This window comes from Alosa pseudoharengus, unplaced genomic scaffold, assembly GCF_046254945.1.
Source record: "Alosa pseudoharengus isolate Yale_2024_CS ecotype anadromous, Long Island Sound unplaced genomic scaffold, YU_APseudo_1.1 YU_APseudo_1.1_scf_8, whole genome shotgun sequence".
NCBI lineage: Eukaryota > Metazoa > Chordata > Actinopteri > Clupeiformes > Clupeidae > Alosa > Alosa pseudoharengus.
In genome coordinates, this window is record NW_027468870.1 from 2736952 (window position 1) to 2752833 (window position 15882).

General features: G+C 40.5%; 1 protein-coding gene and 1 pseudogene across 1 annotated transcript in view; one reads left to right on the top strand and one right to left on the bottom strand.

Moving 5' to 3' along the window:
• The window catches only part of LOC143112006 (adhesion G-protein coupled receptor G2-like), a 45872-nt pseudogene extending 40538 nt beyond the window's left edge, over window positions 1-5334 (top strand).
• A 10088-nt stretch (window positions 5335-15422) lies between these two features.
• The window catches only part of LOC143111298 (uncharacterized), a 65917-nt gene continuing 65457 nt past the window's right edge, over window positions 15423-15882 (bottom strand). Inside the window, exon 31 of the mRNA XM_076273503.1 lies at window positions 15423-15882. This exon is cut by the window's right edge and continues 522 nt beyond it. The gene's annotated coding sequence lies outside the window, so the exon portion shown is untranslated.

Sequence of the window (15882 nt, forward strand, 5' to 3'; positions counted from 1 at the left end):
GACACACACACACACACACACACACACCGTTAATCCGTCAACCTGTGTGGTACACTATGAAGCATGTTAGACATATCTAGGCTATGTAGACATATCGAGGCTTCACAAAGCCTTGAATCAGGGGTATAAGTTAAGTGATACTACGATAGCAGTTATGTGATATATTTAGACAGGTCATCTGCTGGAAACATTAGGCCTAGTTTTTGGTCAAAGTTTTCTCCATGGATTCCTGGTCAGAACCCCTATTGGAACAGATTAACTCATTGAGTGCCAAAAACGTAATATTACGTTTTCCTTCCCATGCGTTGAGTGCCAAAAACCTAATATTACGTTTTTCGCTTTTTTTTTAAATTACGAAACTAGACACTCTAACACACCTTATATGTGACTTTGGGAACTCTGTGATGAATGGAAATGAAATATATGACGATCGTGAAACTCATGAAAACGCACAATCTGGACATTTTATCTGGACATTTTATCATAACTCGGTTGCCGCTTTGGGTCGAATCAGTGACGCATGCACGTCAGGTCAAAACCAGGCCATTTTCGTGGGTTTATCACTAGGTGGCAGTCTCGCCAGGTCTCGCTGATCACTTCCCGGAACGTTTACACAAGTAAGTAACAGGCAATACTTCATATTTCATGAGAGACGTTATATCTCCATTTCTAGAAAAAAACAGCGATTTTTATGAAAACTAGCCACTGTTTAGCTTGGGATTTCTCAGGAACAGAGGCGTGTAGAAATACACGGTTTGCACCCAACCGGGCTTAAAGTCTTACCTTTTAATCAAGCTATTCTACGTGTTCATAGCTATAACACAGAATATGCTGTGGCTGTACAAAAATCATCAACAATGGTCTAGATTGCTGCCACTCTAGGACAAAGCTCCCGAAAACAGCTTGGCATTCAATGAGTTAAAACTTGGGGCATGTTAAATTTTGTCCAAAAATCCAATATGGCCGCCGTATTCCAAAATGGCACATTTTTACACACTTTTTCCTATGCTATGGGGACATTTCCACTAAAAACAGTGTCATTTTAGCAAAAACCTGTCCTTTTCTATCAAATACATATTTACAGAGGTTAACTGATTTTAAAACCCTAAGTATTTTTCTAACAATTTTAAATCATTAAAAAAAATCATAATTTTGTCAGATATTTGTCAAATATCAGAAATAATCAAATTTCCTGCAAACATAAGCCTCTTACAGGTTAAATACAGTTAAAATAAATTGGGTACCTTAACTTAAACAGATTAAAACATATGGCATTTAGGCATTTTCCCAAAAACTCAATAATATCAATAATATCCCCAAAATGGTGAATTTTTGGGTCTACACTTTTGGCTAAGCTAGAGTTTTTTTTTCTATTAAAAACATTTTGACAAATGTTAATTGATATAAGTTCCATAAAGGTGATGTAATTACAAAAAATACTACATGTATTTTATCACTCGGCTAGATATATTGTTACTATTACTATATTAATGATAGTAATACTTAGAGCTGCTGAGAGAAAATGACGTAAATCCAGAGATGGAAATGTTCTTAGTAACTACCAGTCTTTGCTGTCATCTTTTTCATTCACTCTTACACTTGCAAAAACGACATTCTATCAGAGCAAAATTGAGAGCGCAACTGACAGTAGAAAACTTTTTCAACTTTCAAGTCTCTTCTCAATCCTCCGCCACTGCCATACTTCACTGTCAGCAGATGACTTTGCAACATTTTCACTGAAAGTTGCTTCACCCTCCTGTTGTGTTCGTTTTATGTTTACTAGTTTTGTGTTCCCGGTCAAAAATGACAGCTGCATTATAACTTGTTATAAATACACAGTAACACACATATTATCATCTAATGTTGTGATAGACCTTTGTATCAACTTGTGTTCTATTGGATATAACCAGTTTTGTACTTCCATTTGCTATTTATGTCCTGCAGGCCTCACTGACCTGAGCTCAAGCAAGTCAGAAAGGGGAAGATTCCATTGGGGAAAGGTTCCAGTGGGGGCTGGCATAGAAGCAAAGAGGGGGAGTGAGGGTGTGTTTGTGTGTGTGTTTTAATGTACAGAAGTGCATATACAGTTTATCTGATCAATAAGTATGTGACTGGACTCTGACACTGACTATTTTTTCACCCATTAATTTCTAATGGCCAGTCATTTTTGACCGAAAATACACATGGGTGTTCTACAGTATAAAACAGTTAAAAAAGTTAAATAAAACACTCAAATTGTTATACAAAATATCAAAATGTGTTTTGTTTGTTCAGATGCCCTGTGTTAACAAAGCCAAGAAGCCTCATGGTAGTGAGAATAAATTAACAATATTTTTTAGAGAGAAGAATTGTCAATCGGTCATATTTGACTGCAAACACAACAGGATTTGATGAGCCCTGCCTGGAGAGCTTTGCCTGTGAATTGTTGGACTCTTCTGCAGTCTGTCACACCTGCTGTTCTGCCAGCAGTCATGCATGTGTTTAATACTACTACACTCAGTTATGTCTTTGCTAAAAGTCAATGACTTCCTGTATCAGAACAAACTGCTAGACCGTATGCAGTCTGGTTTCAAGAGTGGTCATTCTACTGAAATTGCTCTGTCTGTGACTGAAGCATTGAGAGTAGCTAATGTAACCTATTTACATTTACTGTTACTGTTTAACCTGCGTGGTTCAGCCCTGCACACGCCCGGACTCAAACCGTAAACAGCAGCACCTCCAATCAGGAGTCTGCTCAGTCATCAGTATTAATTCTACTAGACTTACCTGCAGCCTTTGATACTGTAAACCATGTCATTCTCATTTCTACACTGTCTGAACAGGGAATTTCTGGGAAAGATCTTGGTTTGAATCCTACCTTAAGGGCGTTCTTTCAGTGTGTCTTGTATCAAAGTATCATGACATCACCACAGGTGACAGGTGCCTTAAGGATCAGTATTAGGGCACTATTTACACCACTTCCTTGGGTGAGCTTTTGGTGTTTCCAGCTAAAACAGCTATTCCCCAACAGATTAACATCCAGTTTGACTCCTCTTCACTGACCCCAACTAGATCGGCACGTAACTTTGGCGTCATAATTGATGACCGACTTAATTTCTTTGAGCATGTAGCCTGAATTGCAAAATCGTGTTGGCTTGTCCTTTACAACATTAGGAAGATCAGACCTTATCTGATACAAGATTCCACACAACTTTTTGTGCAGGCCATGGTTATATCCAAACTGGACTATTGTATTTCACTGTTAGCTGGCCTGCCTGATTGTGTAGTAAGATCGTTGCAAATGATTCAGAATGCTGCAGCACGCCGGGTCTTCAATCAGCCAAAGACACATGTAACTCCTCTCCTACTCTACCTTGACTCCTTATAATAGACTTTGGCCTATAGGACACTTACTGGATGTGCTTACGGCTAACTCAATTCTATGATCCAGCTGTACATCCCCAACCACTCACTGGGGTCATCTGATGAGCATCTGTTGTGTCGACCAGCCATAAACGCTAGATCAAATTCAAGACTCTTTTCCTCAGTGGTAACTCGTTGGTGGAATGAGAAGCCCAGTGATCTCCTTCCTGTGATAGTTTAGGCCCAAAATCCCACATTTTGGGGATATTATTTAATAAAAAATGTTTTGGGGCTTTTTTATGCCTTTAATGCGACAGGATAGTGGAGAGTGACAGGAAGTGAGTGGGAGAGAGAGTCGGGGTGGGATCCGGAAAGGACCACGGGGCGGGACTCGAACCTGGGTTGCCGACGTACGGTGTAGGTGCCCAGCCAGTTGTGCCAAGGCTGGGGCCCTATTATTGAATTTATATTGAGTTTTTGGGAAAATGTCTAAATGCCATATGTTTTAATCTGTTTATGTTAAGGTACCCAATATATTTGAACTGTATTTAACCTGTAAGAGGTTTATGTTTGAAGGAAATTTGATGATTTCTGATATTTGACAAATATCTGACAAAATTATAATTTTTTAATGATTTAAAATTGTTAGAAAAATACTTAGGGTTTTAAAATCATCAGTTAACCTAAATATGTATTTAAATATGTATACAGTTTTTTGCTAAAATGACACTGTTTTTACCGGAAATGTCCCCATAGCATAGCAAAAAGTGTGTAAAAATGTGCCATTTTGGAATACGGCGGCCATATTGGATTTCTGGACAAAATTCAACATGCCCCAAATTTTAATCTGGGGTTCTGACCAGGAATCCATGGAGAAAACTTTGACCAAAAACTAGGCCTAATGTTTCCAGCAGATGACCTGTCTAATTTGTCAAACTAGGCTTTCAGCTCAGATCTGTGCGCATTCTCGGTGTTGGGATGACGTTGGCCAATCGTGAAACGTTGAGACGCACAAGACCGCCTCTATTTAAAAACAATTACTTCCGCATTCATGAGCGATAGCTTAATCTACACTGTGGTCATTTTTTGTGTCTAATCTATAACATCAAATAAATCAATTGTCATCAGTTGTTGTATGGTATGCACGTCCATAGTGGGATATTTGCCCGCACAGCACTATTAAAGCGCATTTGAGATCCAAAAATGTTAGTAGAGGCGGAGCTCCACCTGTAAGATATATGACAGAATCCTACACGTGAGATAACTTCGTTTTTAAGACAATTGATCAGTCAGTGGGCAGTAGATTACACGATAACATAATCTTAGCACATAACCTCCTCCCGACCAGGTTTGGTTGACAGCATAAGACACCATGGTGATACATGTATAGCGACACTAAAACAGATCCACTTTTGTGTGACAGCATACCCTGGCTTTGAGCGCAACATACCTCGCTAACCCACTAATCGAGATTCGTAGTATACCCCACTGGCCTTCATGTACCTGTTTACCATCTTCAACACACTGCAGGGTACGCAACACACACACACACACACACATACACACACACACACCACTAATCTGTCAACCTGGCCTTCATGTACCTATTGACTATCTTCAATACACTGCAGGGTATGCAACACACCAACTGTGGAACGTAGACACTACACATGCCACAAGGCTTGGTTTTCAAATATACCTCATCAACGATTGCTATTGTTCAGGAAGCATAATGGATTTGAAATGTAAATAAAGAAAGAAAAGTGTGGCATGTGAGCATATGGGCGGTATGTGCAGCTGCCCAGGGTGGCATCTTCCCACGTAATGAAATAATGTGTAGTTCCTGTGTTCTCTTGTAGGGTTCTTCATCTTTGTGTTCCATTGTGCGGTGAAGGAGAACGTGAGGAGACTTTGGAGAACGTACCTGTGTCGTGGCGAAGACTGAGACTGGCTGAGAACTCTCCCCACACTAATGGTGGATTTCCGTTATAGTGAATTGCACTTCACTTGAATTTCCCCTTGGGGATCAATGAAGTATCTATCTATCTATCTATCTATCTATCTATCTGGGCGGTGGTAGTGTAGTGGTTAAGGAGCTGGGCTAGCGTGCAGTAGCCTGAAAGTTGTCGGTTCAATTCCCGGCTTCCACCGTTGTGCCCTTGAGCAAGGCACTTAACCCCAAGTTGCTCTGGGGACAATGTGATCCCTTGTAATATAGCTGACATATGTAAGTCACTTTGGTCAAGAAGTGTCTGCAAAATGTAATGTACTGTAATCTATAATAATTCAATTGTGATATCCTAGGTATTTGGAACATGTAGTTGGATGTTAATTGTTTTAGAATGATTTATCAGTCGCCCAGTAGTTGGCACTCCAACATAAGTAAGAGTTTTAGGTTCTACAGTTAGCTACTAGAGAAGAAGTGTGATCCACCTTGATTTAGGAAGCTGAGACTGTGTGTCCGTCTGTAACAAAAATAATACTCTACGAGAATTAAACTTCACAAAGTTATTCAGTGTGGACAATATCATTTATATGACGATACTACATGTACATCAATATTGATCAATATTATTTGTTTTAATACAGTAGAAACACTAGAACAGCAGAATGCACTAATGAACACATGAACACTTAACCAATGCAAGCTGGAAGTCAAAAATTATAAAGTTGTTTATCCAAAATAGATATATTTAGCAGTGGTCATTCTGAATAGGCAGCAACAGAGGTCTCAGTTGATGGTAATAGAGGTCAGATTTGATGGTGATATAGACTGACGAATAAAAGAGTTAGCCCTTCAGATGGTCAGTTTTAGAGAAAATTTAGATAGAATCTCAATCTTCACACAGCATAGTTCAGGTCTAAAAACAGAAGTCTAGCAGCACAGCTAAGTTTCAGATTTCACAGCATGAGTATGGTTCAAAGGTAGGCCTATGAGTGGTTGACAGATATGATTCACAGGTATGGTTCTCAGTATAGTTCTCAGAGTCTCATAAGTCTCACTATAGTTTTCAGAAAAAGTCTCAGTATATCAGTCTCAGTATCCTACATTATATTTCAGGATTTAAGTCTCAGTGTGTTCAAAGGTTTGTGCACAGATATGTTCAGATAGGTATGTGCTCAGATATATTCAGTTATGAAACAGTCACAGATATGGTCACATATATATTTCTAGGTAGGCTATGTAGGAGGTTGATACTTATGATAGTAGTATTGTGATATCAGTGACACTGGCCTGTGGGGTATATTACGAAGCACGTTAGACATATCTAGGCTATGTGGACATATCGAGGGTTGACAAAGTCTTGACTCAGGGGTATACGTTAAGTGATACTACGATAGCAGTTATATGATATATTTGTCAAACTATAGTTTGTACACTAACGTTCCCGAACGTTCCCTTAACGTTTTGTGTTAGTGGGGTAGGCTTTCAGCTCAGATCTGTGCGCGTTCACGGTGTTGGGCTGACGTTGGCCAATCGTGAAACGTGGAGACATACAAGACGCAAGAAGACGGTGGTGTCTAGAAGGGATACAGCTAAGGGTTAGGGTTAGGATTAGGGTTAGGTTACTTCCTGTCGTGATACTGTTTATTTCTATGGAGATTTCACTGGAGATTTCACTATCTGTTACGTGACTTCCGTTGTTAGCTGTATCCCATCTAGCCACAACCATACAAGACCGCCTCTATTTAAAAACAATTACTTCCGCATTCATGAGCGATAGCTTAATCTACACTGCGGTAATTTTTTGTGTCTAACCTATAACATCAAATAAATCAACTGTCATCAGTTGTTGTATGGTATGCGCGTCCATTGTGGGATATTTGCACGCACAGCACTATTAAAGCGCATCCGAGATCCAAAATGTTAGTAGAGGCGGAGCTCCACCTGTAAGATATATGACAGAATCCTACACGTGAGATAACTTCGTTTTTAAGACAATTGATTGGTCAGTGGGCGGTAGATTACACGATTTGAGCTATAATTTAGCACATAACCTCCTCCCGACCAGGGGGATATTCCATCAACCTCGCTAATGAAGGCGGCGCTTAACAGAAATAGCCTGGCTTGAACTAGCGTAGACTTCCACTTGGGGCTGAAGCCGTTCCATTAACTCAAGTTAGCGGCATCTTGGTCTCGTTTATTCAAGCGAGGTTAAAGTCAGCTTCATCTCTGCTCGTGCACGAGGTAGAACAGTAGACCAAAACAGTAGATTGACGAAAAGAGGATATATGTCGTAAAATTAAGACAATACTAGACGATTTCTGTTCGATTTGGCAAGCGCCATCTACAGGATTTTCATCGAAAGTCATCAAATTTAACATCGAGAGAAAAAAATAGATTGCCTACAGAAATGGGAGAATAATGAAAGCATACATTTAAAACAACAATGCTAATGGTTTTGAAATCAATTGCAAGTTTGATTGGCTTCACTCTTGAACACATAGGTCTACAGTCTATGCTTGAACAAAACGAGTGTGTGAATAAATAGTATAAACTCAAAAACAACTTATGGATATGCATATAGATATTCAAAACTATCTATAGCCTAGCTTACGTTCTTAGATTAAAAGAGTTCATTCACTCCAAATTATTGTCTAGGTGTAGGTGGTCATAAAATAAATTAGTACAATAACAATGCACCATTAACGCCATGCGATTTGCCTCAGTGTTCAGAAGGGTATTCCAGAAAGGAGGTTTAACAAACACTGAGATAAAAGTTAACCTCTGGGTTGTCTGAACCTGTGGCGACTAAACCCGAAGGGTATTCCAGAAAGGAGGTTTAACAAACACTGAAATAAAACTTAACCTCTGGGTTGTCTGAACCTGTGGCGACTAAACCCGAGCTGTCGGTTCCAAAACACCGGTTACCAGTTAGTTCAGTCAACCCTGTGTTAGATAACCTAGAGTTGTGCGCGTTCACGGCGAACTTATAAAGGCATCATCTATTGAGAGTCGAAACCATGAGTGAAACCGGCGAAACGAAGAGCACCGTATCAGAGGCGGAGTAGTCGAGGCTTACGAGGAGGAGAGAACTGTAATAATAAAAAAAAAGCAATACTTAAGCGCCTGCGTCCGAGACCTTGCTTGGCAGAGAATAGCCTAACTGACCGTGTAAATGCGTAGGCCTACGTTTAGGATAGCCTATTTAATGTCAAAAGCACAATTAAATAGGCTAATTCACTGGACATCACGTATTGTATTGACTGCTTTGAATTATGCTTTCTTAAACTAGCCTATCTTGTCACAGATTGAGTGGGCTATAGAATTCTTTGAGAATCCCAAATGTAATTTTCTATTTTAACGCGGGTTCTGCAGCTGTGGGCCAAGTTAAACTTTTGCGCTCCATCATCGGAAAGGTGAATGTCGGAAGGCATATTGGACACATTTCAGTGCACATTTGGAAAATTGAATAACTGATGCTGACCTGCCAGTTGGTGAAACTACACTTTAATGATCCTCGTGGGTTTGTGTCCAGGAAACAGGGGCGTAGCCAGGATTATTTTATAGGGGGGGCCAGCTGGGTCCAGACTTTTTATTGGGGTGGCACTTGGGAATCAAAACTACTATTTAAAAACTACTCAAAAAGTTTTGAAGATTAGGATAGCCTATTTTAATAATGGTAATAAATTGTGTAAAGCCAACACTGATACACAGGTCAGTTTGTTGTCCACTCCAAATCATTTTCCATAAGCCAATGCTATAAAAAAGTACATTATGATAATGCACCTTACTTAATCAGTCTTATTCAAATGATGTTAAAGAACAATAATAAATACTACAATAATAAATAATAAATACTACAATAATAAATATATAAATAAATAATAAATATTGTATTCAGATATTTAATCTTATACTGATGGCCAAACTATATTTCTTTCTGATATCCACTCTAAGTACTTGGCTGTAAGTAACATGGCTCTGAATTAAGAAATTTACCCTTAGAACCCTAGACTGAAATAAATGCCATTTTTATTTAGTAATGAAAAATGCCCTTTCTGCGCTCCATATCTGTGACACGCACTGATCTGACCTGATTGAACCCGAGTTTGCGTGTTCTGTGTGTACACTCATGATGATTCTAAAACAACTTTTTACTGCATTGTCATTACATTAATACACAGGATTAGATGTTAAAATCCCTTGTGCCAAAATCCAAGGTAAAAACACATTCAGAAGCCCCTGCTCAAGTTTAACTTTAAAAAGCACACTACCCACAAATCCGCCAACAAATGGTCACAAGCACAATGCAAATGGCCTATCCAACAGCAGTAGCCTATATAGTATGCGGCATGTCATTGGGGTTATCAAGTGGGCACCCTCATTCACCGATGTTTCGTTAAGTTAGGCCCACGACACCTCATGAAGGCTTAACAGTGAAACCAGCGTCCTGGAGACATTCCCCTCCATGCTACCACCATATTACCACATTGAAATATCCAATACTCAAAATACTCTTAACCAGCCCAGGCATGGTCTAAGTTGGCTAGGTCGGTCCGTCCCGTTGATGTGGACTGAACCATAAACCATAAAGAACCCAGGGATTAAAGTGAAAAAAAATCATTTGACTGAACTTTTTTCAGGCCATAAGTCATACGTTGTTCATATCTACCTATAGAGATAGCACCCCTTTTGCGGTCGCGACCTATTGGTTTTTAATGTACAAAAAGATGCAAACAGCAAAGTAAAGGGAGTATTCGCCTTATTCACACAGCGGCCATTGTTTAAACCAAAACGAGGCTACAGGGTACACTTACTATATAATTAATGCCACCTACAGGTGAATGCATAGAACATAATCCTATGGTTTGTGTACCCTAGCCTCGTTTTAGCCGCCAATGGCCGCCATGTGAATAAGGCGAATTGAAAGTGTTCTTGATTGAGATTGAGTTTTCCTGATGAACAAAAATATATTTTAGTACCATCCCTGACTATTGCTGATTAGCCATTGCTGTTCTTTTCTACTGCAGCAATATTGTAGAAAGGCTTTAACACACTCTTATTTAATTACTTCAGGCCAAAAGTGTTTAAAGGGGAGATTTTTTTCTTGTTAATATGCAATTCAACACCAAGTAAAATCTATAAAATCAAGTTTGCAAGACTTCCCATTTCCTCATCAAAGTAACGAATCAGAACATTCTAGATATTGTTCATATTTCCATTTGTTGCCTCATCCGCATTTAATGAAAACATGGTAATTTTGAGTTTTACAGACAACTCAGTTTTCCAATGAGCAGCAATACTGTGTGTGCTCATGCAGGAGGTCTGCGCATTTGATAACGATAATCTGGAGACGGCGCTTTTGTCTTCAGCAACAGATTGTATAAGGTTGACAAGAGGTTGCGATATGGTTAAGGACAGGTCGTGTTGCGCTATGAAAGAACATGCGTAGCCTACTTTCTACGTAAAAACGGTCAGCCATAGATAAACGTAGCCTACCTCTGTCGTGGTGGCTAGTTGCACCAGGTAGGGAAGATGTCCTGAAGTGCACGAACGTTAACCTTATGGCGGTCTTCTGATTGGTGGCGTGCTAAAACGTTTATTGCATCCATAAACAATTTTCTTGCAGCGAACCGCGCAAAAGCAAACCACTGGCACTTTAATTTCTTTACACCATGGCTTGTTAGTTCTCCCCCGTTTCCAACAGCTGCCCATCTGCATTTATTTTTTAACTTTTGACACCTGCCTTCCTTTAGCAACAACGCATCCATGACAGCTAGTGGCCTTGCCAAATAGACGCACACAAATCATGACGCTAATATGCGAGGTTCTGGTAGGCCTACTGGTTATGGTTTTGTGCTATAAATTAATAATATTTTATAGCAAAGTTTAAGTTGATGGTTATTTTTTGTCAACATACACTCACAACCTACTGTCGTTAAAAGTGAGGCCTAAGCAAAATAGGCTACAAGGCTGTCTGTGCGTCACAAACACGACTGACCCCCTTACTCGACACGCTCAGTCAAAACCTTCCGTCGCAAATTGTGAAAAACATTGTTGTAGGACATGTCATAACAGACGGGATAATAAATTGCATAGGCTACGGTTTATATTGCGTCGCTTTAACATAATGTTAGTTGCATTGATTAAAAACTGTAACAATAATAGTGACCTACATCGGGTGGCATAGCAGGCTATCTGTTCAAGTCATAGGTGACACCCAAAATGAATGACCTCCCCTGACAAGAGTTCGCGATAGTAAGTGTCTACATTGATGCACGGAAAGAACACAGCCTACGCTTCTTCTCTGAATTCGCACATAGAGCTCACAATATCATACCAAAAAAAGTTAAACGGATTGGCCAACCTCATCAGCTGTCTCGATTGTGTCACAATAATCCAACTTTTAGACCGTTATAGTCCTCCATACGTGTTCTTTTTTTTTAAGCAAACGCCCGAGACAAGTGTGTAGCTACAACATACAAAGCATAACTCATTGCTGACGTAGGCTATCTTCTTGAGCGGTCACTGATTGAGACACAGAAAGTTCTCAAGAACACTATTAGGTCTTTAAACATTTACCTAATATTTGTAGTTGCGTTAAAAAAGGAAAAGCAAAGGTGACAGTCCCCCCCCCTCCTATTTTTTTTCTCATCGGATCTGCATCGATCTCAAATATGACATTTCTAAAATCAAATTGACGGAAATCCGTCCTATGACGGAGAACTTTAATCCTTGAGAACCTTAGCCAAGTACCATCACCCTAGGCACAGCCCATCACAAACACAAAACAAATTAGCCAGTTAGCTTAGCCCATTATCTTAGGCCCCATCCCAAACACAAAACAAATTAGCCAGCAGTTAGCAGTTAGCTTACGCCCCATGCTGCCCCATATTACCACAACAAGCATCCAAATACCCTTAACCAACCTAGGCATGGTTTAAGTTGGCTAGGTCGGTCCGTCCCGTTGATGTGGACTGAACCATAAACCATAAAGAACCTTAGCCAAGTACCATCAACCTAGGCACAGTCCATCACAAACACAAAACAAATGAGCCAGTTAGCTTACCTTAGCTTGCGCCCCAGGAAGGGTAACTTCTCCTTACCCACGACCAAAACAAATGAGCCTGTTAGCCTACCTTAGCTTGCGCCCCAGGAAGGGTAACTTCTCCTTACCCACAACCATTCGCTTGCCCGTTCTGCTGCTAAGGACATGTTACTAACCACCTGCCTTAGACTTCGACCACAAATGCCCAATTCAGACAGCAAGCCAATAGCAGATCTGGCCACAAACCCACGTGCACCGATTTCAATAGGCCTTAATCGTGCACTCCAACCTCGCTTAGCTGCCTCCTCTGCTATTTCAGTATATTTAGCTCTCTTCAGCTCATTGGCCACTTCCACTCTGTCTTCCCAAGGAACAGTGAGTTCAATGAAGTAAACTATCTTCTCTGAATCCGACCATAGAATTACGTCAGGACGTAGCTTAGTACTCACTATATGTGGAGGTACCGCCATCTGCTGGCCAAGATCAACCTTCATTTCCCAGCCCGCCCCATTTTTCAACTGGCCGGTTTTGCACCTGGCCTTCGCGGAACAAGGTTTATCCCCCTGACGTACAAAGTTAATTTGCCTTACCCCTTTACTAGCTGCTAATGAATTGACTTCTCTTCTTTTATCCTCTATTGCCGCTGCCACACATTTCAATACCTGGTTATGACGCCACGTATACCGCCCCTGGGTGAGACTTACCTTGCATCCTGATAGGATATGGTGGAGACTGCCCACACACGAGCAAAGTATGCATTTATCATCCTCACCAAACCATTGACTTAAATTCTTGGGAGATGGGAGCACATCATATGTAGCACCTAACATAAATCTGATCGATCTTACTAGCTTCCATGCCCCATAGATCTTTCCATTTAATCTGTCTTTTTTCCACCCCTTCCCAGTTCACCCACTGCCCTTGTTTTGCCTGCGACACTGCCTTAGTACATCTTACAGCCTCCTCCTGTCTATGCATTTCCTCCACTACCATTTTCCTCTTTTCTCCTGCAGAAGCCTTACTCCACAAGGGTTTACTTGCACCCACCCCTAGACCCCCCCGCCCGTGCTGAACATGGCATGAACAAAGTGAAGGCAAAAAGGTGTTTTTTTGTCGAATAAATTGGGATGCAATGTGAGTCTCGAATTGGATGCCATGCAGGAATTTGCTGGGATCTCAAAACCGCATTATGAACATACTTTGCCATAGAGAAACACATGATAGCGTTGGATTATGAACATGCCTTGCCACTACAACACACAAAAACGTGGGGTAAGTGGAGCTATATCAAGTTATTATTTTGATGTCATTTCGTCTGTTTTATAACCCAGAAGGAAGTATCAAATGATAGCTCTGTATCTCCTCTTTCATCTGACATGCGTGGCATATCTATCCGATCACGGGTTCGTGAATAGGGCCTAATTCAAACGATAGTTGGTTTTTGTACATGATGTTATTTTGCAGTCACGTTGTCTGTTTTTATAGCCCAGAAGCATCTATATACTTGGTACCAATAGATAGCCCTGTCTCTCCTCTTTCTTCTGATATGCTTGCCATATCTATGCGATCACGGGTTCGCGAGTAATTCAAACGAGAGTAGCCTAATGGGTGCGCAGGTAAACTATGAATCAATTTGATTTAATTTCATGATTTTTTTTTTGTTTTCATACTTGATCGCACAGGCAAGAGTTTAGTCTCGTTGGAAAGCCCAACTTCTGCTGTCACGCAATTAAAGTTTCATCTCGCTGCGATGAACAGTTCTGGAGCAATGTAACAAAGAACTCAGGCAAAGCAGCCTCTGCCTGACCAGCTATGGCAAGAACAACACGCAGTCAGCAAATTATGTTTTTTATATAAAGTAGCCTAGCCTAGGCCCCATTTTTTTTGGAGCCATGATATGTGCCTAATATGCTTGCATTTCACCCGAATTTTATCGAAATATTTTTGTAACAGCTTTACCGCAGGCATCCGATTATTTCTGATCAGCCCCACACGTCAATGTCAGAGCCTACCTAAGGACAGCCCAATGCAGCTCACTTGGCTATGATTCGTGACACATTCTAACATCTTATTAGCATTAATGTTCCAACTCATCATCAACTCATGTTGTTACTGCATGAGGTTAAGTAGTAGTCTACTGTCAAGTGTTTTTAACAGATGACTTGAATTGTCCCGCTGCTGCTGCTGCTGCACTAGCCTACTCACGATTTGATCACAACCGTGGGCTACACTTCCTGACTGGGCCAATGGTCGTAGATAGAGTGCAGTAATTGGTTCAGTCCCTGCTTTGCAAAGTGTTGGCAAAGTGCCGTCGAAAACGGCAGCAATTATTTTTTTCTTTTTTACTTTTCACTGAACGGAGCTGGGGGGGCCAGCAGGGTGGCCAAGCTTTGACCAGTGGTGGCCGTGGCCCCCCCTGGCCACCACGTAGCTCCGCCCCTGCCAGGAAAACGAATGAAGTTGCGCAGGAACTGCTTTAGCGCAAGGCAAACTTTACGCACCGACCGACAGCTTGCCGATATGCTCTGCGTCTCCAACACTACAAAAACTCCCAGTCGGAGAGCGTGTGTAGCCTATTAAAAAAATATTTTATCCCAAATGCCATCAGCATTCTTAACCAAACTTAGTGACAACATGCATACCCGGCTGAGCTGTACAGCTATATTTAAACTTATTTATTAATTTTCTATAGTATATGTTTCCCCTTTTTTGTACTGTACTTGTTTTAATTATATCTTCAATGTGTCTGAGATGTTGTTTGTCCATCTGTCTGGTGAGCCAAAGACGTAGGCTAGCTAGCCTACATTAATATTTTTATTCTATTCTAATCCACCATGCGTAATGTAGGGATGGAGAATGCTGTAGCCTACTGTATATTTAGGTTTCAGCTGAAAAACTCGGGCGCTCTTGAAAAACTCGTTTGGAAAAGAATGGAGGCTGTGGAGGCTGTCCAGTGGATACAGTGGAGGCTGTCCAGTGTGTGTGTGTGTGTGTGTGCTTGAGTGTGTGTGTGTGTGTGTGCTTGAAAGTGTGTGTGCTTGCATTTTTGCATGTGTGCTTGGTCTTTACATTCAAGCAAATCTCATATTTGTAGCTTAAATAAATGCATTTTATTATCTTTGGTGATTAAAAAGGAGTTGTACAGTAATGATCTTGAGGCTCTATAAAAAATAAACATACATAAACAATAAACATGTGCTCATTTACTGCAAACAACACATAACTTTGATCATTCTCTGTTTAGTTGTGTACTTGTACACTTTTTGGTAAGAGTGGGTCTAATATGAATGAATATGATTCTAGAAATTCAGAGTGATGAAATTACACAGTAATGGCAAAAGCAATGTCAGACACCATCATATATACAATATACAGAATGTACTGACACACAAGGAGCGCGAAAGATATTTAGCCAGGGTGACTTGTCCACTTCCAGTTTTAATCACAAGGGGGAGCTCCACGTCCACGTGAAGGAGAGGTCAATATTACACCCTCACTCAGTGGACAGGGCAGTCATTTGATTACATACAGCCTGTAGAATAAATCA